This window comes from Cygnus olor, chromosome 3 (assembly GCF_009769625.2).
Source record: "Cygnus olor isolate bCygOlo1 chromosome 3, bCygOlo1.pri.v2, whole genome shotgun sequence".
NCBI classification, from domain to species: domain Eukaryota; kingdom Metazoa; phylum Chordata; class Aves; order Anseriformes; family Anatidae; genus Cygnus; species Cygnus olor.
The window spans coordinates 59507849-59533388 of record NC_049171.1 but is presented as its reverse complement, the minus strand read 5'-3'; the positions used below and the strand labels follow the sequence as shown (position 1 = coordinate 59533388).

Genomic DNA, 25540 nt, shown 5'->3' with positions numbered 1-25540 from the left:
GAAATGGGCATGCAACAGAGGGGAAGACTTCACAAAGCTGAATCTTTTTTAAGTTATTTGTATTTCCAGACATATTTGATTTTTTTCTTTTTTTTTTTTTGTTTTATTTATTTATTTATATATTTTCACAGGCAGGGAGTAATAGCATGAGTATGCATTTATGTAAGCATGCCTAAGGAACAAGAATTTGGAAATCTGTCTTTACCTCACAAACAGGTGATGTTTACCTCACAAACAGGTGACAATAATGACCAGCTAAGAAGAAAATGATGCAATGGGGAACAGCTGATATTAGAATTGGTCAGATCATTGAAGCCATTATGTTTCATGGAAATAAGACCAATGAAGAAAAATAGCCTAGTGGTAAATACACTATCGGGAGGTACTGAGGTTAAAGTCCATTCTCTACCTGACTTGAAAACATTTGAATTGAAAAACAGGTCTGATCCAAACAAAATCAAAGACTTGAACAACTTCATTTTCTTGGAAATACTGTGAAGATTTGCTTATCTTTCCACTGCAGAAAGCAATACCTTCTGGACAGTTCTGCGTGTTTTTGACCCACCTATTCCCTGCCTCCCCCATTTCCTGGCGCTACAAGCAAAGAAAGCATGGGGAAGCTGTCAACAGAACACACTTGTCCTTTGGAAGGAGCACTCCAGTTCACAGGAACACCTGCAGCTCAGCTCTGAACTTTATTCATGCAGTCAGTAAATGACTTCTGCAGCACTTGTGTAGTGAGGTAGGTTGCTCTGACAAAAAAAGCAAAATAAGGGAACTGCAATGAACATGAAAGTAAACGTAGAATCAGAAGCTTTAAGGTAAAATCCTTGCACTGTTAATGAGTGCCAGCAGGAGAAAAGCCAGTGGATCACTGGCCTTCACAAAAAGACATTGTAAGACATGTCTGTTTCCCTTTGTTGTTTTTTTCTTTCCTTTTTTTTTTTTTTTTGAGCACTGAAAATTTTGTGAATTCTCCTGAGATAAGATAAAGTAGAAAAAACCAACTATTTTTATATATTATATAATATGTTATGGCATATGTTGTATAATTTTAGAATGTGCAGTGAGAGTTGGAGCAGGAACTTTTGATTTCTAAACGGTCAATTTCATGTATAGGCAGTCACCTGCTAATCTAATCTAATACTTAATCCCATAAAATAGGATGTTTTTTATGATCATAGCTTCAAAAGCAGTAAATTATTATTTTAAATAACACATCCCATCCTTTCTTCTTAAAAATGCATTGATAATCTTTTTTTTTTTTTTTTCCATATAATAATTCTCTTCCTTGGAAAATTGCATAAACCTAGCTGAATTGGCTTCAGCTCATGGGATTAATTAGTTCCAATAGAGATAGTTGAAAGTCTTCTGAAGTTTGTCTTTGACAAGTATTCAGAAGACCGATGCTTTTTTCAAAAGTTTCAAACTTGTCCAAACTAGATGAAAATGTTTGCCACAGAAATACTGAAAGACCAATCTTGGGAGCCTTTCATTACATCCTGAAAGGACCGCCCTTCTCATAGTAAGAGATGCCTGATTGCTACAAACAGCACTGGAGAGTATTTGTTCACATAACAGTATTCAATGTGTTTGTCATTCTCTTCCTTGCCCACATTTGCACAGAGATTCTATTTTTTTTTTTTTTCCTTTTTGTTTCTCATGTCAATGTTTGAGAATTGTCAGTCCTTCACTTGTATCTGTAACTGGAAAAGGGTGCTTAAGCACAAATAATTAATTTCCTTAGAAACTTTCGGCAGACCAGTCAGGGAACAAAATGTAGGGAACAGATCCCACCACTTGAACAATGAATGCTGAACAAGCAGAAGAACTAGTATTCATGAAAATCCAAATCACACAAACAGAACTACCAGCATGTGGATTACTATTGCTAAATACATATGCAGAAACTGAGATTACTACAACAGTTTTTTTGATGAAAAGGTTTAAATAAGACTTCCTTTTTTTTTCTCATGTTTTTTCCATCTTTGGTAATTTAGACCTTTACTTTAGCCCTTCTCTGAACCTGAGACTATGAAGCGTTAGTGACAAAGGAGGTTTAAAGGGTGACTGTCACTGTTTTAGTTTTCTGTGCTTTAAATCCTGCCTCACAATGCCATTCTTTGCTCTTACACTTTATTTTGGGTTTTCAAACCAAATACATATTTTTGAAAACCATTTGTCTCTGATAGTTTTACAGTGTCAGGGAGGGTCTTCTCTGTTACTGGGCCAAAGCCTTAGAGAAATGCCAGGGAAAAGTATTGAGCCACAGCAGGTCAGCTAAAAGTGCATTGGTGTAGAAAGACAAGGGTTGGATTTAAAATTTGTTTACCCCACCTCAAAAGCAAAATAAGCCAGAGACCGTGGTGAAAGTACTCAAATTTCCATGAATTCAGCTGATATCAGAAAGTTGGACCATTTAATGGGCCAGTTGTTGGAGTCTCAAGGAAACGTTGTGTGATGTTGCTGTTGGGAAACAAAGCAGCGTTAGGGAAATGCCATCTCTCAAAAGACAAGCCCCTCCATGGGTCAGGTATACTGAGGGGATCCTGCTGTCGCGGAGGGTACGGTGCTACCTGCTTGAGGATGGTGCCACCACGACAGTCTGTTCACAGAAGAGTTAAAGAAACCACTGTCTCCTTGAGTCCTTTAGGGCCAGTCCTGGGGTGATTCACACTGTCTCCTGTCCTGGACAGTGGCTAAACTCATAAAGTGCAAATAAGCAGTAAGACAGACAAAAGAACAAATGGACTGGCTGTGTAAACTACAATCAGTGCTTATTCATAAGTTTGTTTTTCCTTACAGATCCCCCCCTTTTTAGGTGCAATGAGGCACTCCAGCTATTTGGCAGAGAAGAGGGGGAGCATGGTTTGTAAATCAGAGAACCTGCTTCCTTCCTAAAGCTGTGCGTCATTGCCTTGGGGGACTGTTACCATAACCAAGCTCTGAGCAAGTCAGTCCTGCTGTCTAGCCACAAAAGCTTCTCTTAATACAAACACCGCTGCATGCTGCTCCTGAGCACGGCAGATGTCTGCAATCAGCTATTGACTGACTACTATGTTTGTCTCGTCGGCTGGCCAGTACTTTTGGTTGATAGTAGATATCTAGGCCATGAAGTAATGCTGCTGAGAAGAAGCATATAGACATGGAGATTGGTACCGTCTCATAGGAGTTTACTAATCCTTTTGCAGCACAGTCAGAGACTGCAGACATGAAATCAGCAGTAGGAGTAAGCTCTGGAAGATTTGGTTATGATTAATCTTTCATGGGGGATGAGTATCCTTCTGTAGCTCCTTTGCTTCTGTGTCGCTTTGATAAAAACTTCATAGATATATTAAAGCATTCCCCAGCAACCTTTTAGACTATTACCAGCTCTAATAGCTTCAAGCAAAATACCAGGCACCTTATCCAGTTTCCGCCCAATCTTCCTTTGGAGTCAAGAGAAGTTTGTCTGAATGGGAACAAAGAACCTAAGTATCTCGCCGTTTATCCACGGGCTGTCACCACCAGCACCTGTGAGTGACTGAAGTGTCACTGATGGCAGACAGCTCAAGTTCAAAACCTGCTTCCAGCTCAGCTGCCTTTCCCATTAGCCCCTGTTGTCATTAACATACCGAGCATTGTATGGCCAGGACCTTGTGCAAACCGTGGCAGAGCAAACACAGGCTGCTCTGGTGGCAGGTGCCGGGATTTCGGCAGCACCCACTTTACATCAGCAGCACTCAGCTTACATCAGCAGCCCTCAGGAAGACATCACTTGGTGCTAGTTCAGCATCATTCATTAGTACCAAGCTAGATTTCTCTGCGTCCTCTGTGTTTTACATGTGTTTTGGTAGCTGTTGAATGTCCCAGCTGGGGTCTAGGCCCTGCTATGTTGCAGCTAGGCAGGAAACTTCAGTCTTCATACTGCAGAAATTACCCTAATTTGCGGTTACTTTCTACGTGCCCACTCACTGTATTTTTCTCAATGACTGAGTAGCTTGATGCCTTTGCATTGTGCTGGAATCATTAAAGTGAGATAAGACTTGGCTGGTGGAAACTATCACAACTCCACAAAAGGCATACTTCTGTAACCTTTTACAGGAAATGAAATCTTCGTACCTAAGGTAGAAATATTTTTCCACGCTAACATTTGTGTTCTATCTTGTGAACAAGCTAAAGCTGTTTTACTTACTTCAGTTTCACCTTGTTTCTAACAGTAGGTTGCTCACTGCAATAACTGAAGTAATATTCCAGGATTTAGCCAGCCAACAAGGAGATTTATGAATAACAAATGCTAAAAGAAATGTATTTCCAGGGAATATATTGTGTGACTTATGAATGAATCTTGTAGTGTAAATAATGGGCATGCTGATGAAACAGAAATCTGCCTTAGGCAATATGTGAGCAGACAATAGTGTTAGATCAAATAGATCAATAAATTATCCAGCTGTTGCAGAAAATTATTAGAGATGCAGGAAAAGGCCAATATTGTGTTTTCAGCTAGTTCCATTTGTTTGACTTGTTCATTTCACTGTTATACTTCTACAAGCACGGAGTGTGCTTTTCTGGCTCCAACTACCCACTGAGGCAACTGCAATCCTGAGTACTTTGTGTGAACAGCTGACCATGGTAGGACAGCACAGACCCTCTTGCTCCAAACACAGGCGGTCCCTTTAACAGGCTGACTGATACAGATTCACAGGACACAGTTGACTACAAGATCTGCACGCAGCTCGTGTGCATAGATCCCACAAAAATAGTGGAAGTATTGAGAATAAGATGTAAGGCTACTGATACACCTGCACCTAGGAAGATTTTGAGGCTCTGCATTATGACACAAAATTTGGTTCGAGTAAAATCCGGAATTATTCATTAGATGCTCACCGATGATGTCAGGAATAAAAAGCAGAGGATACTTGTTTGACCTTGCTTTTCCCAACTACTATTTTGTTCCCATACAGTCAAACTTACCTCCCTATAATGTAGTTGGTCATTTTATGGTTAAGTTGCCTTTTTTTGATTGACATAGAAATGCACAGCTATCACCACAGGGCTGTACAGGCACACAGTTAGATGTACTGAGTACATAGGAACAAGAAGTCTCTTCCTGCCAGAGGTGCCAGAGAAAAAATGAAAGAAGTGAATTGTCTCACAGGTTAAACACTGTGCAACACATATCCAGTGGCTCCTTCTAGGTCTTGCCACTCGCAGGGCATGTTGTGCAGGAAATGGTAAGATCATTACGGTAAGGGCTGGATGAGTCCTACATGGAACAGTCTGGCACGATAGCTTTCCAGATAAATCTAGGAAACTGCTGGTCTCTGTTTCAGAATGAGGTGGTCATAAACCAAAATTAGATCTTATGGTTTAAAACTGAGCAATGAAATGAAGTGATTTCTATATCCTTTGTTTGAGGGAAGTGAGGAAGAAAACAATGAAGGTAGCCAAATATATGTACAGTGAAGTATGAAAATTAAGGGTAACAAGAAGGAGGGAAGTTAAGAAGAGAGAGAAAGGCAAAGAGTATATTTTCAGGCAAAATACTTTTGGGAAAGAAGCTTACAAACAGTGAGCAAACACTCTTTTATCCTGCTGTGCTCCAGTATACTCAAAGAAAAGCCGGACTTTTTGTGCACTTTCTTTCTGAAGGAGTTGAATCAGAGAAATACGCATCTTCATGCACAAGCTATGACCCACAAGTTAGGAGGAACTTCAGAGGTAGGCTAACTTATCGAGTCAGGAGTGGCAACAGTATGTTCTCAGCATGCCGCATCCTTTTCTGCCTCTTGCCTGATTAAGAACAAGATCTGTTAGAGCACACTGCTTAGGAAACCTTTTAACTTCTTAACGTATCCATTGCCTTTCATGCAGATATTTCCTGTTCTGAAACTGTGCCAGAAATTTCTGAGAAATCTCCATCTGTTGTATGACACGCTGAACACCACGAGATAGCTAAATCCGTTATCCAGTCTGACTTTGCCAGGGTGATGACTCTGCAGACAATATGTGAAACTGCATGGGCTGGATTTCTCCTCCATTGCCACTGGAAGACAGTTGCTTTCAGATGAACACGGCTCCATGGGATAGCAGACAGGCAGTCCGTCCTTGTATCCTTTGAGCTGTCAGTGACCTGGATTTGCACTCGGCAGTCTGGTATCAGTCATCTTTTTCCTGTCTGGGAGAAGTTTTACAAGGTGAACTAGAAGGGCTAAAAGTGGTGAGCCAGAGAAAAAGATAAGAATATTTTTCTTCTGGACACTGTCCTGGGAAATCTGCTCTAGGTGCCCCTGCTTGATCAGGGTGGGTGGACCAGATGACCTCCATCAGTCCCTTCCAACCCAAGCCATTCTGTGATTCTTCAGGAAAAAGCTGCCTCTCAATACTTGCTTGTCCATTAGCTAGTGAAAGAGGACCCTGAGCCAGATCAAGGACTTTGGAGTCCTACTACTAGTAATCAGTAGTCACATAAACTCACAATTATGAAAACAGTGAGGCACAGCTGCTCTGTGTCCTTGAAAGGTAGTTAAGATGTTCCTTTGAAAGATGGCATCAAGCAGACATTAACACGAATGTATCAGATTTTTTTTTGGTTGAAAAATTACAATACCAAGACAATTTCAATCAGATTTTTGCTTGTCTGAATGCAAGTAGACAGGTTTGAAAATATTGGCCTGGATGCTGTCAAGTTCTGCATATTAAAGACCACACGAGACACAAAACGCACTGAAGATTTGCTGATATCATGCGGATGATTTCCAGAAAACCCAAATAAAAATATAGCCTTGTATCACACACTTTAATACGTCTGATTCCTTCCTTCTGCAGCTGGGTGGTTGTCTCACACAAATGCCAAGAAACGCAGTACAGTATGTACTGTACCTGTAGTTTATGCATCTATTATTCGTGCAGATTTTTTCCAGGAGTAGATCATTTTGGGCAGGAATTGTTTGCCAGCTAGGAAAAGAGTGAAGGAAAAACAAAATAATGTCCCTTAGGGTGGGTGGTACTGGTAAGCAGAACATTATTGGTCTGTGCAGGCAGCAGGATCTGGGTTTGGTGGTGTCACTGACATCTTCTCTGAGCATGTCAATAGAGAACTATTACGGGAGCCACAAGTCCAGCATGCAATTAGGGTTAGGTAAAGGGATTGAGTAATCCTGCAGTGGGTACTGTTATATAACTTTTAAGACTGTGCCCAGGAAACAGAGATGTAACTTGACACTACAGCAGCAATTCTTAACACTGTGACTGCCAAAGGTCAATTGCTATTTCCATTAAAAACCTTGTTTTGCAGCTAATTTATAACCCAGACAGTTTAATTCACAACAGGCTAAAAGTTGGCATATATACCTATTTTTTTTTCTATTTGGAAAACTTAAATTAATTATATAATAATTAAAAAAAATCATTATAGTTACTGTTATCGTTAATTTAGGTCCAGAGCATTGGAAACAGCAAAAGGAGCTTAATTGCTTCGGACTTTTTCTTCATCTAACAAAGGTTCAATTTATATCTCAAAGGATATATTAAGTCACTCACTATACTGGAAGCTTCTTCCTTTGCAGTCTGTTTGCTATCTATCTATCATTCTACTTAACATACATTCAATTTACATCCCCTTAATTAATATTGAATCTGATACGTAAGTTCAGGTTCTCAGTACCTAATAACGGAACATTTGAAAGAAGCACTATTTTTTGTTGTTTTGTTTTATAAGATTGATTTTTCTATTTCTTGTTCTACTTTTTTTTTTTCCATGCAGGCTATCATGTTTGCAGTGTTAACCATTATTTTGCTGCAAGATTTTTCTTTTTTAATTATCTAGCTACGTATCTTTATTACAGTGTCAGTCAATTACAGAAATTCTGAGTGTGTGGAAAGACTTAATTTGGGTGTTGACTGAATTTTCCTTTATAATGTACTTTTGCTATGATTACTTTTATTACTTTATTATTTACTTCCTTGGCATCTAGCCAAGAGTAAAAATAGGAACTTTCCTGAACTTGGCAATCCTGCATAAAGCAAAAAATAAAGCCCATCACACAACAGGAGATTAGATTAAGATGACAGAACTGCATAAATTGTATAATCATTTAATTCAGATGGATTACACCTGGCTACCAAAGCTACATGGTCATGGGGGAGGTCTAAGGGGTGGTGTGCTCCACATCTCATGCCCAAAGGTAGGCTGTGATTTGCTGTGGGCAAACAACAAATGTGTGACCTCTTGACAACGGATCTACCACAGCTTAATACTGTGGGATCTGAAAGCCATAGTTTTAACCTCTCTCTTCTCCAACTGCACCATTTGGGAAGATCAGGTATGGTCAAGGAACAGACTTAGGGATGCTATGTACTATTTTCACAATAGTCACAAAACTGGCCCCAGAAAATAAAGTCCAAGGACATGGCTCTTTAACCCTACTCTTTTGAAAAATCTATGGAACTGCACAGAAATCACTTGAAAAACATGGAAATCCAGAAACTCATAAGTCTTTACTGTGAAGAAGTTAGACTTTTCTCCTGTTTCTCTTATTGAACAATGCCCTGACTCAGTAGGTTCAGGGGCGCTTTTCTTAGAAGACACGTGGGGAAGGACCATAGTCTGTGTCTGGTAGCAGTTCAGGATAAGGCTGTAAGTTACAGATCATTATTGTACGTACAACATTTTGGTTGAGTTGGGGTAGCTCATTTTATTTTCAGTTTTACTTTATTTTTAGTTTTTTTTATCCTTGAGAATTATTAAAAACAAAATGAGCTTTCTAAGCATGACTGCTGACCATCATCACAGTATGCAGGGCAAGGTTCCATGAAGCTAGAAGGGTATCCCAAATCATATTATGAAGGTTCCATGTTTATATGAGTTGCATAAATTTATAGCTAATATCTTCACAAGAAAACATGCAAAGGATTATTTATAGATTCATTTGCTTTCAAATGTGTTTCTGTGATAGTGCTGTATTATATCCCCCATGTCTTAGCAAAATGTTTTGTTAATAAGATTTTTCATTTTGTATGCTTTAATTAGCATACTGGGTTTCAAACCTGTCAGAGAGCCAATATTTATCAGAGACACTTAATTTAATATTTTTATTTTCTACATAGCTTAATCTATACTCTAAAATTGGGAACTCAGTCAGTGGTCTACTCAGTCTGCCTTTATCTAACAGCATGTACTGATTCAATCTGCTTGCTGCTAGATGTAAGGCAGAGCTGAAGAGTCTTTTTAAACTACTGTTGTGTTGTGGATCTGCAGTGTATATATTATTGGACACGACCAAATTCAATTTTTGGTGCTGTTTTTAGTCCTATTTTGGGACTTCCACTCTGGAAAGTGAAGAGTCTACAAGTGGTTTTAATATGCATTATTAAGAAAAAAAATGTAAGCTATTCGATGTGTTTCATTACTTTAATCAGGTGCATTCTATTTCTTTGCTCAGGCACAAAAATAATAACAGAACTTCCTTTAAAATCTACTGTGATTTTGAAATGAGTCATCTTTAGGGCCAGCAAAACCTTCTAACACTGAATCCAAAAACAGTCTGAGTTGTCTTCATCTTGGTTTTCATTTGGTGTTCCATTTCTTGGTTTGAACTTACCTTAAAAATCTCAGAAAAGATCAAGTCAGAACACAGTTCCAAGACTTCCAGTCTGCGGTCGTTTTACCCAACTGGTCAGCTGAACTCCACCACAACTGCTCTCTCACTCCCCCTCCTCAAGGAAAAAGGGGGAGAAATACAATGGAAAAGGGCTCAAGGACTGAGATAAGGATGGGGAGACCAATTATCATCATGGGCAAAAAAGGCTCCGCGGAGGGAGAGTAGTATAATTCATTACTTACCAGTAGTGGACTAGCACTGTGAAAAACTTAAAAAAAAAAAAAAAAAAAGAAAAAGAAAACAAAACAAACAAAAACAACAACAACAAAAAAAAAAAAACCACCTTTTCCCCCATTCAACCTCTTTTATGCCCCCCCCAACCTGGAGCAGTGCAGGGGAATGGGAAATGGGGGCTGTGGTCAGTCCCTAACACTTCATCTCTGCTGCTCCCTCACGGTCCCTCTCTGCCCCTGCTCCACGCGGGGTCCCTCCCACGGGATGCCGTCCTTCCCGAACTGATCCTGAGGGGGCTGCCCACAGACAGCAGCTCTTCAAGCACTGCTCCCACATGGCTCCGTACCACGGGGTCCATCCCCCAGGAGCAAACTGCTCCAGCACGGGTCCCCCACGGGTGGGCGGCAGCTCCCCCCAGCCCTCCTGCTCCTGCGTGGGCTCCTCTCCACGGGCTGCAGCTCCGGCCCGGGGCCTGCTCCTGCGGGGGCTCTCCATGGGCCGCAGCCTCCTCCAGGCCACATCCACCTGCTGCAGCGGGGGCTCCTCCACGGGGGGGCTGCAGCGTGGAGATCTGCTCCATGTGGGACCCATGGGCTGCAGGGGGACAGCCTGCTCCACCAGGGGCCTCTCCAGAGGCCGCAGGGGAACTGCTGCTGCCTGCCTGGAGCACCTCCTACCCTCCTGCTGCACCGACTTAGGGGTCTGCAGGGTTGGTTCTTGCTCCTCGTTCTCCCAGCTGCTGTTGTGCAGCAGTTTTTTTTTTTTTTTTTTTTTTTTTCTTTTCCTGTTCTTAAATCTGCTCACACAGAGGTATAGACAACATCGCTTATTGGCTTGGCTCTGGCCGGTGGTGGGTCCCTTTGGAGCTGTCAGACTCGGGCCCTTATCTAACATGGGGCAGCTTCTGGGCTCTTCTTACAGAGGCCACCCCTGCAGCCCCCTGCTACCAAAACTTTGCCACATAAACCCATTATACAAGTGACCGGATGGAAGAACTAGAAATCTCACCAAAATGCCTGCGCAATGCCCAAGCAAATTTGTGGATTAACTTTTGCCATTACTTATCCAAACCCAGCTTCCATCTGAAGTCTCTGAAGTCCTTATGGAAAACTAATTTAAAAGAGTGAATTGTTAATCACTCATTAACTCACAAGCCACTACTTGAAGTCTTATATTGTCACTTGGTTGAACTGCCAGTAGAGCTGTTTCCACTTTCCTTGAAGTTAGTGTTTTGACATTTGGGATTCTCAGAACCCAACATCAAGATGTAAATATAAAGAATGGCTTTTTTTTTTTTTTTTTTTTTTCTCCCTCCTGGTGAAACAGCCACGTATTTTTTCCTTAACTGACTTCACAATGTTCAGACTTAAAACATTCTGCTTTTAGCAACTGCATGTAAGAGCTATCTTTGATTGTGCAATAGTAGAACAGCAAGGGCTTTTAGGAGATGGACACTGCACAGAAGCAAGGAAAGCAAAGCCGGTATGGAGTTTTGTTGCCCTGATCCAACCCTTTCATTGATATTTTCATTTAGTGCCAAGCTGCCCAAAGAACAGAGAAAGCCATCGTTATGGAAAGCCATAAGTTTCTGTTTTGTTTTTAATAGATGTTATCTGATACCACTCAAATATAAGAGTCAATGGCAGGAAAAGAGGGTACAAGGGTGAGTCATCAGACAAACTTGCCAGCCTTCCCTCCGACCCTAAGAAATCCTCTGAGGTCAGCCACACAAACCCTCCATCTGTATCAACAGCTACAGAGAGCCAACAGCACACAGAAAGGGCACAGGAAGGACTGCAAATTGCACGATTCTTCCTGAAATCTGTCAATACCTTCTTAGACAAAACACCACTTCGATTCTGAAGAAGACAGAAACTTGGAGTCTGCAGCTGGTGACAGTAGTTGTTAGAGGCAGTGTCTTTCGTACGAAACAGTGAAGAGAACAGGAATGCTGAGCAGATGTGATGGTGGTTTTCAAAACATGGGAAGTTATAGAAAAAGCATGTGCACTCTTATATTTAGCCTTTTTCATAATACAGGAAAGATGGAAGTCCAATGAAATTGAAAGGCAGCAGATGTGAAACAAATGGAAATATTCTCAGAGTTACCGATTAACTTGAGGAACTCACTGTCACCAGACATCATTGAGGTCAACAGCTTAAGCCCAGGCCAATAAGAAAAAAAATGTTAAACTCATACTCTCATCTCTGGTTCCAGGGGGCCCCCATCCTAGAGAGTGCCTCTGCTCCCTTTAGAATTTGAACAGCAAATAGGTTAAGATATTCCTCATAAATACAAGTAAGCAAGGTCATGCCTGCTGAATGTGATCTTCAAACAGAATTAAAACCACACTTTAGAAATTGTTATAAAAATGACAAAATTATCTGTGACAACTGTTTTCAGCACTTTGCTATCAAACATTCATTGGAAATAGCTGTTGGAAACATTACTCTGATTTCCTAGGACAACCTTTGTCTTCCTATACTATTGGATTTCAGGTAGAAGAAGAATGTTTCTGCTGCCCCTTGCATGAGTCTAGAAGATTAAAAGGCTGGGAACTGCACAGACATTTACTAAAATCTTAAGAAAAACAAGAGCTGAAATCAAAGTTTAATGTTCCAGCTGTCTGCAGATTGAAGAATAAAGTAAAAATTTAAATGAGCTCACCAAAAATAATGAAGTCTGGCTGAAAACCATCTGGGCAAGAACAGAGTTTAAAATCTGGAGTTACTCTGAGTACTGAATCTGATTCCAGTAAAGCTTCAGTATGATTCCAGCAAAAATCTAATTTCCCTGCAGTTGTTTTCTCTGGGAACTACTTTTTAAAACTAGTCGTACCCATGCCACCCCTTCCAGAAAACAGTTTGAATTGGCTATAAATAAGGATAAGATTTTGACCACTATTCTCCCTTTTGAATGTACTGATGATTGGTGTAGGTTTAATGAACATAAGAACCTGTGTCTCCCCCCCCCCATCAAAAAAAAAATCATCAAAAACTCCTATCAAAATAAAATAAAATAAACACTAGTGTCTAAATACACCGGCTTGCAAAATTGAACTACTTTGAGTTGTTTTTCAGTGAAGTCTGGGCCTCCACAACACAAGAGAGTAGACACTTCCCTAAGTACATGCTTCTTTTAGACACTGTTTACTGCTGAAGCTTCCTACTGGAGGCTCTTGCTCCATCAGAAAGGACTTTTATTAGTATGTTGACACTCTAGTTGAGCCATTAAAAATGACAAAGAGCCTATAAAAGTGGCAGAGATGGAAGCAAGTAAAACTGAATGATGCTAGAACCAATGCAGAAGGAGCACATGTAATGACTTACCTGAAATATATTTTACCTGTAAATGTGCCAGAATAACCTAACTGGGACAAAGCTGAACACCAAAGCCACAGTGTCCTGAAAATTTTCAGATACATCGGAGGTACTTAAAAACATACTGCATGTAAAAACACAGGTTTACGTGTGCAGAAGAGAAAGTACTTTGTAAGGCAAGTTGATGTGATGGAAACTTCTGTCAACTGGATCCTTAACTACAACTGAGCAACAGATTGGTTTCAAGAAAGTCCTATTAACACAACAAAGAACTCATTTTTGATGCCCACAATGCCAGAAACTGCTAGAAAGTACCTCTCAATAATTGCAAATCAATATAGTATTCAATAAAGATTACAGGATGATATGAAGTTTTCCAATAAGTTGTGAAAATTTTAGTAGATATGAAAGGACATTAAACAGAAAAGCAAGAAAACAAAAGTCTTCATAATTTTAAGATTTCATAGCCAGAGTAGTAGTATAATAAATTCGTCAGTAATAACAGTCAATAAACATTTTATGGAAAATCATTTGACATGTTGTAGGTCAAATGACAAAGTCTGCCAACACAAAGTACAGGAAAAGAAACGCTTGCCCTGTGAAAATAGGAGAATGTTGTTACAGTTTCTTAAAGTCAGATTTGCAGGAGCAAATAAGGGGTGGAATAAAATTGCCACACTAGAAAGGAAGAAAACCTTATACAAGTAAATGGCTTTGAAATATGGAATTATTGTGACTGTCACCAAGTTGAAGAAAAGGTGACATGGAATAGTTGCACAGACAGAGCAACTGTGGGATTTGTCATTCTGAAAGCATGCTCAGATACGAGCTGACTAGAGAATGAATTCATTTTGTTCCAAACTCAATGAATGGCTAGTATAACAAAAAAGACTATGAAAATGAAGCATTTTTGATAAATCACCAGTGCATGTTGTTGATAGATTAGACCATATGCTCACTCAAAGGAAAAACATTGCCCAGAAGTATTTAAATTACTACCATTACATCAGCCCCAAGTTATAAAAAGAGCCTAGTACTTTTTACAGATAAAGTCATTTTTAATTCAGCAGAAGGAAATAAATTGCACAAAAACATTATTGCAACACAAAACAGGCTTTTATTGCCCCCCCAAGGTCTTGGGATTTTAGCAAGGATTTACTGAATACAATCACAGAACAAAAATGTGAGCAATATCTTTGCCAAGAAGTATCCCATTGACATTGCTACCAAATTTGGAGATGGCCTTGGAGCAAGAGCTGGAAATTTGAAAATAAATAAATATATAAACAGGAAATGTCAAAAATAAAATGCATGAAAATATGCACCTGATTAGAGCCACTGAAAATACTTAGAACATCACAAAAATTCACTAATCATTGGAAAGTGAAGGTTGCTTCTGAACCATATACTTTTACATTTTAAAGGAAGAGATGCTGTTTCAGAGAAAGAGGTGGTAAAAAATAAACAAATGAAGCTACATGTGAATACAATATAGAGAGATTTTTCAATCTGAATTTTGGCACATTTTCAACAGAGAAGTGAAACTTTCAGCTTCATTAAAATGAAGATCTACAGAAATTGTATTACTGTCTGTGGGAAAGATGAGACAGACTAGAAGTCTTGACAATATTGTTGGCTGTACTGATAAGCTCCATGGGCTGTGGGCTACACAACTAGGAATGAAAACAGTCAATCAATAGCTCATTTTCCCAAATACTAATGTTCACATCCATTTTACATTTCTTTTTTTCATGAAATAGCCAATGATCTTTTAAATGTTATTCATATTTTCCTTCAAAAATTTTCAGAATTCAGTTTGCATCTGGAAAAAATCACTTTTGGCAGGAAGAAATGTAAAAGAATTTTGGAGATAATTTCAGGAGCTCTGTAGACAAATATTTCATACAAGGTTATGGGGAAGTAAAATGGGTCGTTTAAGTCCTCAGAAATTGGGAACAACTTTAAAACTGTTATTTTCCATTAAATACTCAAGGAGCACTAGCAGGCATGCAGGAGGTACATTCTGTTCCCAAAGTTTAAGTAAGTCAAATCACCACTCTGTGATTATTTCTTCTCCTATCTCTTCCTGCTTTTTCAATAAGGATCACATGCCTTAAGACAGGACTTGGTCATGGTGAATTTATACAACATCTGTCCCAGAAAAAAAAAAAAAAAAAATATATATATATATATATATATATATAAAATGCAATCTAAGAATACCAGAACAATAGAGTGATAAAGACACCTTTTAATAGTTCTTCCACATGCTAAATGTCAGGTGTTCAATTCCAAAGATAAAAACAACACATTTCCTTTGGCTATAATTGTAGTGCAGTTGTCCTCATCACACATTTCTGAGATCCCTGTAGAGGGAGAATCATGGAGCTATATGCAGAAAATACCCTGTGTAAATACCTTATTGTAAACTGTTTTATTTGTGAAAAGCAGATGTGTTTTTCACAACCGGCAGTGTGGAAGATACCTAGGCAGGAGGTGGAATTTCTTCGGGATTAATCAACCCACTAGGAAAAAAAGAAGTGGCTTTCAGAAGATGACATCAGAGTAGGCAGCAAGATGAGATCACATGAGAAAACAGGCATTTTGCTGCATTTTCTGAAGGACGTACCTGTGCAGAAAGCAATTTGAGGAGGATGAGCTTCCAGATGACAAAAGGAAAAAGGTGGGATACTGATCTCTTCATTGCCAGTAAGAGAACAGAAAATGGCCAAAAACAATTGGAAATACTCATGTTAATGGACTGCAAACCTTGAGAGCATTTTGTAGCCTACTATTCATCTAAAGAATAATTGTATTTGTTTTGTCTCATTGGTTTCTGTGCCAATTTTAGCTGAAAACAGTCCAGATAAGAGAGGGAAGCTCATATCTAGTACTTATAGCTGTCTTTCTTAAGGACAGAAGAGCAAAAACAAGAAAAAAAAAAGATAAATTCTGTCAGCAAGATTTTTATTTATTTATTTATGGACTTGTTTGTTTGTTCCACAGGTGCTACTCAGTGTACCCATGTCTCATCATCAGAAAAATACAAGAATAAAAAAAAAAAAAAAAAAGACTCCTACTGAAGGAAAATAATATTTTTTTCTTTCTCAGTAGGAGATTTTCTATGAGGCCAGCCAGGTAAGTGGGACTTTTTGTTTTTCCCACAGTATTGTGCTTTGCTTCCCTTTGACAGGAAATGTTGACTTCTGTAGTAGGAATATAACTTGCTTTGGAAATTGTAATGTAACTAGTGTCTTGAATCAGGTTTTGTTTAAATTAATGTAAATCTAACATAATATCAGAAATAAAAGTCTGGAAAAACACAGAAAACAATCATGTTTTCTACAGTTTGGAAGTCTCTCTTCATCACTTGTTATTTACTTGTGGTATTTATGTCATGTGTAGTAACCTGAGGTATAAATCAACAACAGATACTACTTTTTAAAACCATGCATAGGGACTTGGCTTAGTAATCTTGACGGTAGCATCTCTAAAACATTCACCATCTCCATAAACTAAACGTGTGCTTAAAATCTACAAATATCAACAAGTAATCATGTTCAAATAAAAGTAACAAAATACTAGCACTAGATTTACCAAGACTTAATAGTAGCATTTGTAGCATAGAAAGCTGATATTTTTTCCACGGCCAGACAGCTACAGTGTGTACTGGACGTCTGTCTAACCAGCACTATTTCTAAGAGAGGATATAGTCTCACCTAAAAACTTTTCAGTGGGGATGTATCAAGAAAATTTCTCAGGTGTTCCAGCCACACGATGCTGTGAGAATATCTTTCTTGGCAGTCTGGAAACACAAACAAGAAAGTATTTATGAGAGAATAGGATAGCTGCTCTTGTTTTTTAAATTCTCTCTACTACATATGACCAGTTTCCAATGTGTGAAGCCAGCAGCAGACACCATAGGAGTAATTGTACTCTACAGAAACACAAAGGAAAGATCCCAGGTGCTAAAGTGGTCATAATGGAAACCAGAAACACTCATATTCTCAGATGTGCTATGATCTCTAGCTGAGATAGCATCTCCAACACAGCAAACAGATCAATTATGAAACCAAGGAAACTTTTTTAATTGATGCATCAGCTTGTCAAAGATTTGCTTTCATATGTTATGCTGGTCATTACTTTCATTATACATGGTCAGTATTTTCATTATATACTCTTTTTTTTTTTTTTCCCCAGGGCCTAGTTATTTGGGACACTTTATCATACATTTTAAACTAATACATTTGACATATTTTTCACTAGTCACTGAAAGAGATCAGTAAAGATCAGTAACATGGAAGGCACCTCTTTATTGTAAAAATAAGTGGATACCCCAAGCACTAGAAAATCATACTCAAAAATTGGGCTTGGCTTCTCCACGCTACCTTGAAGTTCCCTCTCACGTGCTTTTATACCTCTTTGAGCCTCCTTGGAGGCCCTTCTTCTCCCTTCGTCCTTACTGGAAGCAAGGTAGCATTTTTCTGCAAGTTCCCAGCAGCTAATTTTTTAGCATGATTCCTCCTTCTGTTTCATGTGACAGCTATTCTCCACTCTGCTTGTGTACACAATGGGCATGCCACAGGTGAATTTACACTTGTAACAGTTCCTGAAGTACATGGGGCTTAATTAGTTCCCTTTTTGGAGCCCCCAACAGGACAGAGCATATTAATGAATCATCTCAAGGTGTCCAGTGCACCTATCCTCTACCTAGGGCTGGACAAATCCTGTGTGTGAAGCAATCCTGAAATAGAAAGACAGCAAGGCAAGCCCACACAACCCTCTAGGAATGTATGACCATGGTCAACCATTTCCTTTGAATTTAAGGAAAACTTTTCTCCTCTTTCTGTATGGTTCTGAAAAATCAGGTAGCTTTATGAGATTATTTTTTTGGGGGGGGGGAGGGGGGCTGGGGAAGGGGGGGGGACTAATCTCCAGAAAGAATTTAATATAATATTTTCAGTGTTTTATTAATGAATAATAAAATACTGAATATTTTGAAAATAACAAAATACTGAAGCAGTCCTTTTTCTATTCTTTCTAACTGACAGTTTTTTTATACTTATACACTGAGGTTAATGTGTCTGAGATCAGGTTATTTTTTTGTTGTTGTTGTCATTAGTTGGCTATCACTTCCTTTTGTCTATAGCCTCTGTCCAATTTGCTTTTATCCCAGCTGTGCTCACTGATCAGATGTTCACCGTTAGTGGAGTTTTCTCAGCCAACTCAAGCAGAGGTGTGCAGGTTCACGTTTAACATGCTTGCTCTGGTCCAATTCTCTACCCAGGAGAAGGAGTTCAGATGACCAATCTGTGACACAACCTAAAACACAGAAACTAGCTTCATGTTCAAAAAAGCTGGCTCAGCTCATGAATTTATTTTAGCATGTTAAATATATTATGCTGATGTTCATTCATGGAGGATGTGTTAAGTTGCCTCCAGAGTTTCAAGTTGAAAGTTATATAAAGCTCATATTTCTAGGTACTTCTCTCTCTTTCACACACACACAATGTATTTAATGTAATTACCAAAAAGAGAAAGAGTAAAAACCACACCTCTGGACAGAATTTAGTGCAGTTAGACTAGAGTGAATTTGGACCTGATTTCTCTGGGGAAAACCGGTGATCAGCAGACAAAGTGTGCTCCGTGGATGATTTCTGTGGTGTTTCACTACACAGGCAGGCTATACAGCCCAGAATGAAATTCCTGTTTAAAGACTAACATCAAATTCTATTGTATTCTATGTAAAAGGTGATGTTTTCTGCAAAATATTCTTAAAATATAGAAAGTTTAGTAGAAAACATGATACTAAAAAAATGCCATTTTTATTAAGCAATTTAAGCATTTGTGTAAGTCATGCATATGCAATATGTATACAAAATTTATCATGCATATATTCTGATAGAGGCAGATAGTGCTTTCTGCTTTAAAATAATTTGTCTGACATTTCTGAAATGCCAGAATGTTAAAAAGTGTTGCTGTTATCTGATGAGCCACGGAAAGTAGTAAGTAGATGCAATGCCCTTCTAACTGTTGATCACATTTATTTTGTGCACAAGGTAGAAAGAAACCTGTTTTCAAAATACGATAACAGCTTTGGAATGGAGTTCCACTGCTAGTTGTGCTTACTGTCTGAAAAAGGTTTTCAGTCCATTTGATGTAATGATAATAGTCAAAGGTAGGAAACCATTTTTCTCTCTCCTAAATATGTCTTAGCACCAGCATGATTTTAACAAGACAGCTCTTCGTTTTTATTTCTTTCACTCATTCCTTGGGTTTGTTGCCAAGAGCAACACAAAGAATGCACCAGGGTGTCATAATAATCCTCCATTAAATCCCTAGTATTTAAATTTTAATGCTATAATTCAACAGCTGACAAAAGCCCATTGAGCAGGTCTAAGGAGAGGAAAAGAGCCGGTCCCATTTTCTCAGGGGGTGATGCTATAGCAACATGGAATGAATTTGGGGTCAGGGAACAAGCTGTCTCCAAGCTTTGTTTGCATTTCCTGGCTAAAAGTAGAATCTGGTGTTATAAATTTTACCAAAATAAGTGGTTATTTGGAGCTACGTGAAGATAGTTCAGTCTGTAAAAACCTTTGCCTTGTAAAAAAAAAAAAGAGTGGAGACAACAAAACCAGCAGCCAGAAAGACAACAACAGACTATTTTAGAAAGTGCCAGCCTAAGAATTATTTCAGAGTTCTTCTTCCTCCTCTGGTTTCCCTACCTTCCAGTGTGAATCCTGCACCAGAACTTGAAATGATGCAATACACTAATACGTTTTAAAGGATAACACAAAGACAGCAAAGTCAATAACTGCGGCACAGAGACCTCTTACAATCATCAAAGACCCAGGGAAAGTCTGGTATGTCATTTGTTATGCTTAGCTGTCCCTACACTGAAGGCTTTTGTGCTCTGTGGAATGTTGTTCTGTGGAGACAAATGAATACACCTGGAAGACAATTGCCCATTGTGTGCAGTGCTGCTCATCGGGCACAGCACAGCCCCCGGTGCCTCCCCACTCCCTTCTCAAAACCCCCAGCTTTACGCAGGGCTGAAGTCTTGGGGTGGCTGCTCTCAACTTGGGTTTTGGTGGGGGTTAAAGCTCAGGGTGTACGTAACACAGTATACTGGCAATTTCTATTTTTTTTTTCACTGTACTGTGAAGTATATTTTAAAGAAGAGTGTTGATGCATTAAAAAACAAACAAAAAAAAAACAACAACAAAGCAAACATTCATTAGATATAGTGATATAGAGGTATAAAAGGTCAGATATAATGATATTCAATTCTCTGGGTGTGGAAACAGATTTTGACACTGAAAAAACTATAAATGCTTTATTGTGTTTGAAATCACCTAGCTTTTTTCTCTGTATCTCCACAAGGAAATCCATTGCCGATCTGCTGCTGGAGCCTGCTGCAAGGACCTCTCCCGGCTGGCGCTTTTGCTCAGGCTCTGAGATCAGGGACACGACAGCACAGGAAATATGGGTGTTAACAGCCTGATGTAAGGTGGGTGGAGAGTGTTTGGTAGGTGAAATGATGCAGATGGGATGGATGAGGGAGGAACTGATGTGACAGTAGGGTGGAGAAGCGAGATGGATGTTTTGGTGCCTTTGAGAGGTATGCGTATAGGAAATGGCAGGATGAGTAGAAGCTGGCAGAGCAGTACTTCCTCTTGCAGCTGCTACATCTAATAGCTGCTTGTTCCCACGAGTGTTGGTGATGGATCACCAAGACACCTGGAGGAGGGCGGAGGCTGACTTGGACTGCAGTGCCTGCGCATCTCACTGATGGGGTGACATTTCCTGTCTTTTTTATGTATCCACCTGACTAGGTTTTGGTGCACAGTGAGTGCAATGTAGAAGCCTTCCTTCTTCCATCCTCACCGTCCAGAGCTCAGTATAACAAACTTTCTACAAGAAAAACAGAGTACATAACGTCTTCCTCTGTGATTCCCAGCCTTTACTCTTGTATGCTTCTGAGTGGGGGAAGCCACTGAGAAGGCAGTGAACCACTTCTTTTCAGTGTATTGCTGTGACAAACCAGAATGTCCTCTGCTATGTCATTTAAATCAGTGTAACAAATAATTGTTGTGGGTTTGTGCTTTTTTTTTTCTTCTTTACAAACTCGCATAAGCTTATATAGGCCACACTTGTATTAGAGATGCCACATGTAATATATGTGCCTGTTGCTAGGCTCATTCGAAATAGTACATCCATTTCTGATCTGCATAGTGTATGCATCCATTTTCTGCTCACTATTATACCGATATTATTAAGCTGCTCATTCACAGCCCTTTAAGAACAGAGCACCTCATGCCTGCATTTTCTTTCCCATGTGTCTGAATTGCTTTCTAGTTTAGATTTGCTGTATCTATGATGAACTGATTTTATGAAAATTCCATTCTTTCACCCTATAAAGAACTGGTTTTCAACAGAAAAGCTGTGAGCACTGGAGTCCCACTCCAAAAGAGTTCAGCTCACTTGACTTTGGGGTCTTTAGAGCAGGAATGATTCCTGTCACCCTGCTAGAACTAAAAGGGAAGCAGTTCATGTGCAAACAGATTTCCATCATTACTCTGTGAAGAATCCCACTGGGAGAATAAAGAGTAGCCATAGGAGAAAATTTTTGCAGTAATGGCATGTCAGTCCCTTGACCCTCTGCTGATGTGTTCGCTTCTGTTATAGCCGAGGCAAGAAATATGACATTTTATTGTCTAAGATTTCCAGGCAAGCATTCCTGAATGGGGTGCAGTTTTCATTGGGTAATAATCTCCAGGACCATCCAAGAGAAAACAAGAAACTTCACTGTCATAATTTTAAAGACTGGCAAACTATAAACTGTGAAGATCCTTTGTTAGCTTTTTTTTTTTATGTCCTCTGTGTGACTGAACTGATTTACATATTGAGCTTATTGGATTTGTATATTATCCACACAGATTCTGATACTTTCAAGCAATGATGATTAGAGGCAGAATTTTGGAAGGTTTGCCAATGCTTTGGAAGACCATTTCTTTTCTGGAATTGTGGATTCTGTGGATAAAATAAAAATCTGACAGATTGAATTAGGAGTTCCTGATCTTTCACAGCAGTCAACTCTTGTTCTGAAAAAAAAAAAAAAAAAAAAAAAAAGAGCTTTTATTTCTTTCCCTTGCTTCATCTTGCATCCTATATGTTATTGTCTCTAAAACTATCCTGTCCTGCTATAAATGCTGCCACAATGTGACTGAACAGACATCATCCTCTGGCAGCAAAATTTAAAGGTATGCAGGAATGGCACTGTCTGGGATTTGCTCTGAGGCAATTCTTCATTGAACAGCATTTCACTGTTTAAGTGCAGATGCTGTTCTGCTAGTCTTGGTTCACACCAAGGTGTTTGGAGGAGCAGTGTGCTCAGGCCTCCAGCATGCCAAACATACATATGCAAACATGCACTGAAAATGCCAGCCATCAAGCCTATGAAAAACACTGTTGGAAGACTTCCTTATTTTACAGCACTGCGGTTGGCAATAGGCCTTAGAATCAGTGAAATAAATGGCTTCAATATAAACTGGATATAGATGTGTTGGAGAAGGAGAGTCAAAGGCAAAACATAATGGACCAAGCTGATTGACACTGAAAGCAGGGCTCACTGCTTTTATGACACTGGGTCTGCCTATGGTTGTTTTGCACACTAGTTTGTTATGGCCAGACATGCATCAGCTTCAGTCTAAACACACATATTTTCTGAAGCACACTGGTAGTGTGCTGCAGCTGCAGAGCTGAGCTCCGAAACTGCAGTGGCTGTATTTCTGTTACCTCCACTTCCAGTGTATGCAGGGTAAAAATATCCTTTCACGCTAAAGATACATCTGGTCCTCACTGTCTGTGGAAGTCCCTTTCCCATCCCCTGTTGGACTGACATAAATCCACTGGATTACTGTTAATACTGTTTAAGAATCTGCTTAAGTGTTTTACTCTCGTATACTTTTTGAAAGACACCAAGTGATGCTTGAGGCAGCATGTTCAGCTAGGAAATCAAAGTAGCCATAGTTGTAAAAAAACATTATGTCTTTGCCTAGGAAATTTAATCAAGTAATTCACAGTAAGAATTTAAAAGAGAAATTAAAAAAAAAAAGTTAGAACTAATAAAAAATATAATAATTTCAGTGCAATATAACACTTGGGTAGGTAGATAAGTATTACTAATAACACATTAAAAATGGATAAGTAGACAAGAGATAGTTCCTGGCCTGATGACCCATCATATAGAAGGCAGGCATCAAAACTCAAGCTTACTGTGAGTGCAACACTGCTGATTTCTGCAGATGACAATGTTCAAGTGTTAAAAAGTCTGGAACTGTTCTCCTAGAACCCAAGGAAAAAAAAATCGTATTATTCTTTAATCATTTTCTTCAGTGCTAGCAGAGGTCTCCAGAAGAAAATGATGCATTTCTGAAGCATTTCCAAAATGCCTGTTACAGATCCACAATACTCACCAGGTTTTTCACAGCCCCTTTGATGTGTTGGCTCTGGGTCTAACTTTTCCCAAAGGTGTTCCTCTCAAAATAACTGGTTTCCCTTTTGAAAGACCCAATCTCTTTACAATAAAGTAAGTCTCAGGGAAGATAGTGGATGGTATACACATGAAGAATATAATGCACAGAATGAAGTCAGGGTTGGAATTCACAGTCAAGGGCAACTCAGAAGTCACCTAAACAACTTCCTCCAAGTTTCATGTAGAGTATTTTCTATGGTCCACACGTGCTTATCAGAGGGGAATCCTCTTGGTAACAAATTCCAACTGCAATCAAGTCTGTGATTACAAATAGATCCTTGTGCTTCCTCCTCTTTATTTCTTATTTTTGTGACAGGTTAACTTGCTTCTTTGGGCAGACAAGTGTGAAAACCTTGTTGGGAGGCGAAAAGGGATCTTCACAGTGAAGGTGCTACTGAAGCACAGTGGATGTTCCTAATGAAAGACTGTTCTCCTAGCAAATTCCAGTGGGAATAGCTCTGTGCCCTAATACTCCTCAGATTCCCACGAGGAAATCTGACATAGTCGAACACATGAAGGTCAGAAAGTGTCAATAATGCCTTCTGAAATTAGTCAAAGGAAGGAAGTTGGTAAAATCAGGGGCAGAACACATAGCTAGTAGCATATAGTCAATAAATCTGGGGTGCCACCTTGCTCTTTAGATATATTGGATTCACGTGACAAGGTCTTGGTAGTGGGGTGTTGTAGGGGTGGCATCTGTGATTAGAGGCTAGAAGCTGTCCCATCTTAGGTACGGGACATTTTCAGATGGCTCCAAAGGGGACCTGCTGCTGGTCAGAGCCAAGCCAATAAGCAATGTTGTTTGTGCCTTTGTGAGAGCAGATTTAAGGATGGGGGGAAAAAAACTGCTGTGACACAGCAGCTGGGAGAGCAAGGAGTGAGAACCAGCCCTGCAGGCCCCCAGGTCAGTGCAGCAGGAGGGCAGGAGGTGCTCCAGGCAGGCAGCAGCAGTTCCCCTGCGGCCTCTGGAGAGGCCCCTGGTGGAGCAGGCTGTCCCCCTGCAGCCCATGGGTCCCACATGGAGCAGATCTCCACGCTGCAGCCCCCCCGTGGAGGAGCCCCCGGTGGAGCAGGTGGATGTGGCCTGGAGGAGGCTGCGGCCCATGGAGAGCCCCCGCAGGAGCAGGCCCCGGGCCGGAGCTGCAGCCCGTGGAGAGGAGCCCACGCAGGAGCAGGGGGGCTGGGGGGAGCTGCCGCCCACCCGTGGGGGACCCGTGCTGGAGCAGTTTGCTCCTGGGGGATGGACCCCGTGGTACGGAGCCATGTGGGAGCAGTTCTTGGAGTGTTGCTGGCTGTGGGCAGCCCCCACAGGCTCAGTTTGGGAAGGACGGTATCCCGTGGGAGGGACCCCACGTGGAGCAGGGGCAGAGAGTGACCGTGAAGGAGCAGCAGAGACAAAGCGTCAGGGACTGACGGCAGCCCCCATTCCCTGTTACCCTGCACTACTCAGTGCGAGGAGGTGGAAGAAGGTGGATGCGACGAAGTTGGTTTTAGTTTTTCTTTGTTTCTCACTTCCCTACCTTGTTAGGAATAGGTAATAAATTTCTCTAATCTCCCTACTCTGAGTCTGTTTTGCCCATGATGATAACTGTTGAGTGATCACCCCGTCCTTATGTCAACCCTTGAGCCTTTTTCCATCGTATTTTCTCCCCCTTTCTCTTTGAGGACGGGGAGTGAGAGTGCGGTTGTGGTGGAGCTCGGCTGTCCAGTTGGGTAAAACCACCACATTAGCACATGGACCAACTGAGGAAAGTCCAGAGTAAGAGTTATTTGTAGTCTTCTAAAAATGTTAGATGTAAAAATACGCTGAATATCCTTACAATAAGGGTAGTGAGAGACTGAGACAAATTATCTGGGAATTTTGGGAA

The 25540-nt window shown here is 40.1% G+C and overlaps 2 long non-coding RNA genes across 3 annotated transcripts; one reads left to right on the top strand and one right to left on the bottom strand.

Moving 5' to 3' along the window:
- Positions 1-5484: 5484 nt before the first annotated feature.
- On the bottom strand, positions 5485-9828 carry LOC121068147. Its single transcript, XR_005818659.1, has 2 exons — positions 9582-9828; positions 5485-6157 (listed from the first exon to the last, which is right to left on the bottom strand). It is a non-coding gene; the product is annotated as an uncharacterized LOC121068147 (long non-coding RNA).
- A 6318-nt stretch (positions 9829-16146) lies between these two features.
- On the top strand, positions 16147-21212 carry LOC121067812. 2 transcript variants are annotated; one of them, XR_005818461.1, is made up of 5 exons: positions 16147-16273; positions 19195-19313; positions 19868-19998; positions 20519-20645; positions 20971-21212. It is a non-coding gene; the product is annotated as an uncharacterized LOC121067812 (long non-coding RNA). The 2 variants fall into 2 exon arrangements; XR_005818462.1 differs by lacking the exon at positions 19195-19313 and having other exon boundaries at positions 16168-16273.
- Positions 21213-25540: the final 4328 nt, after the last annotated feature.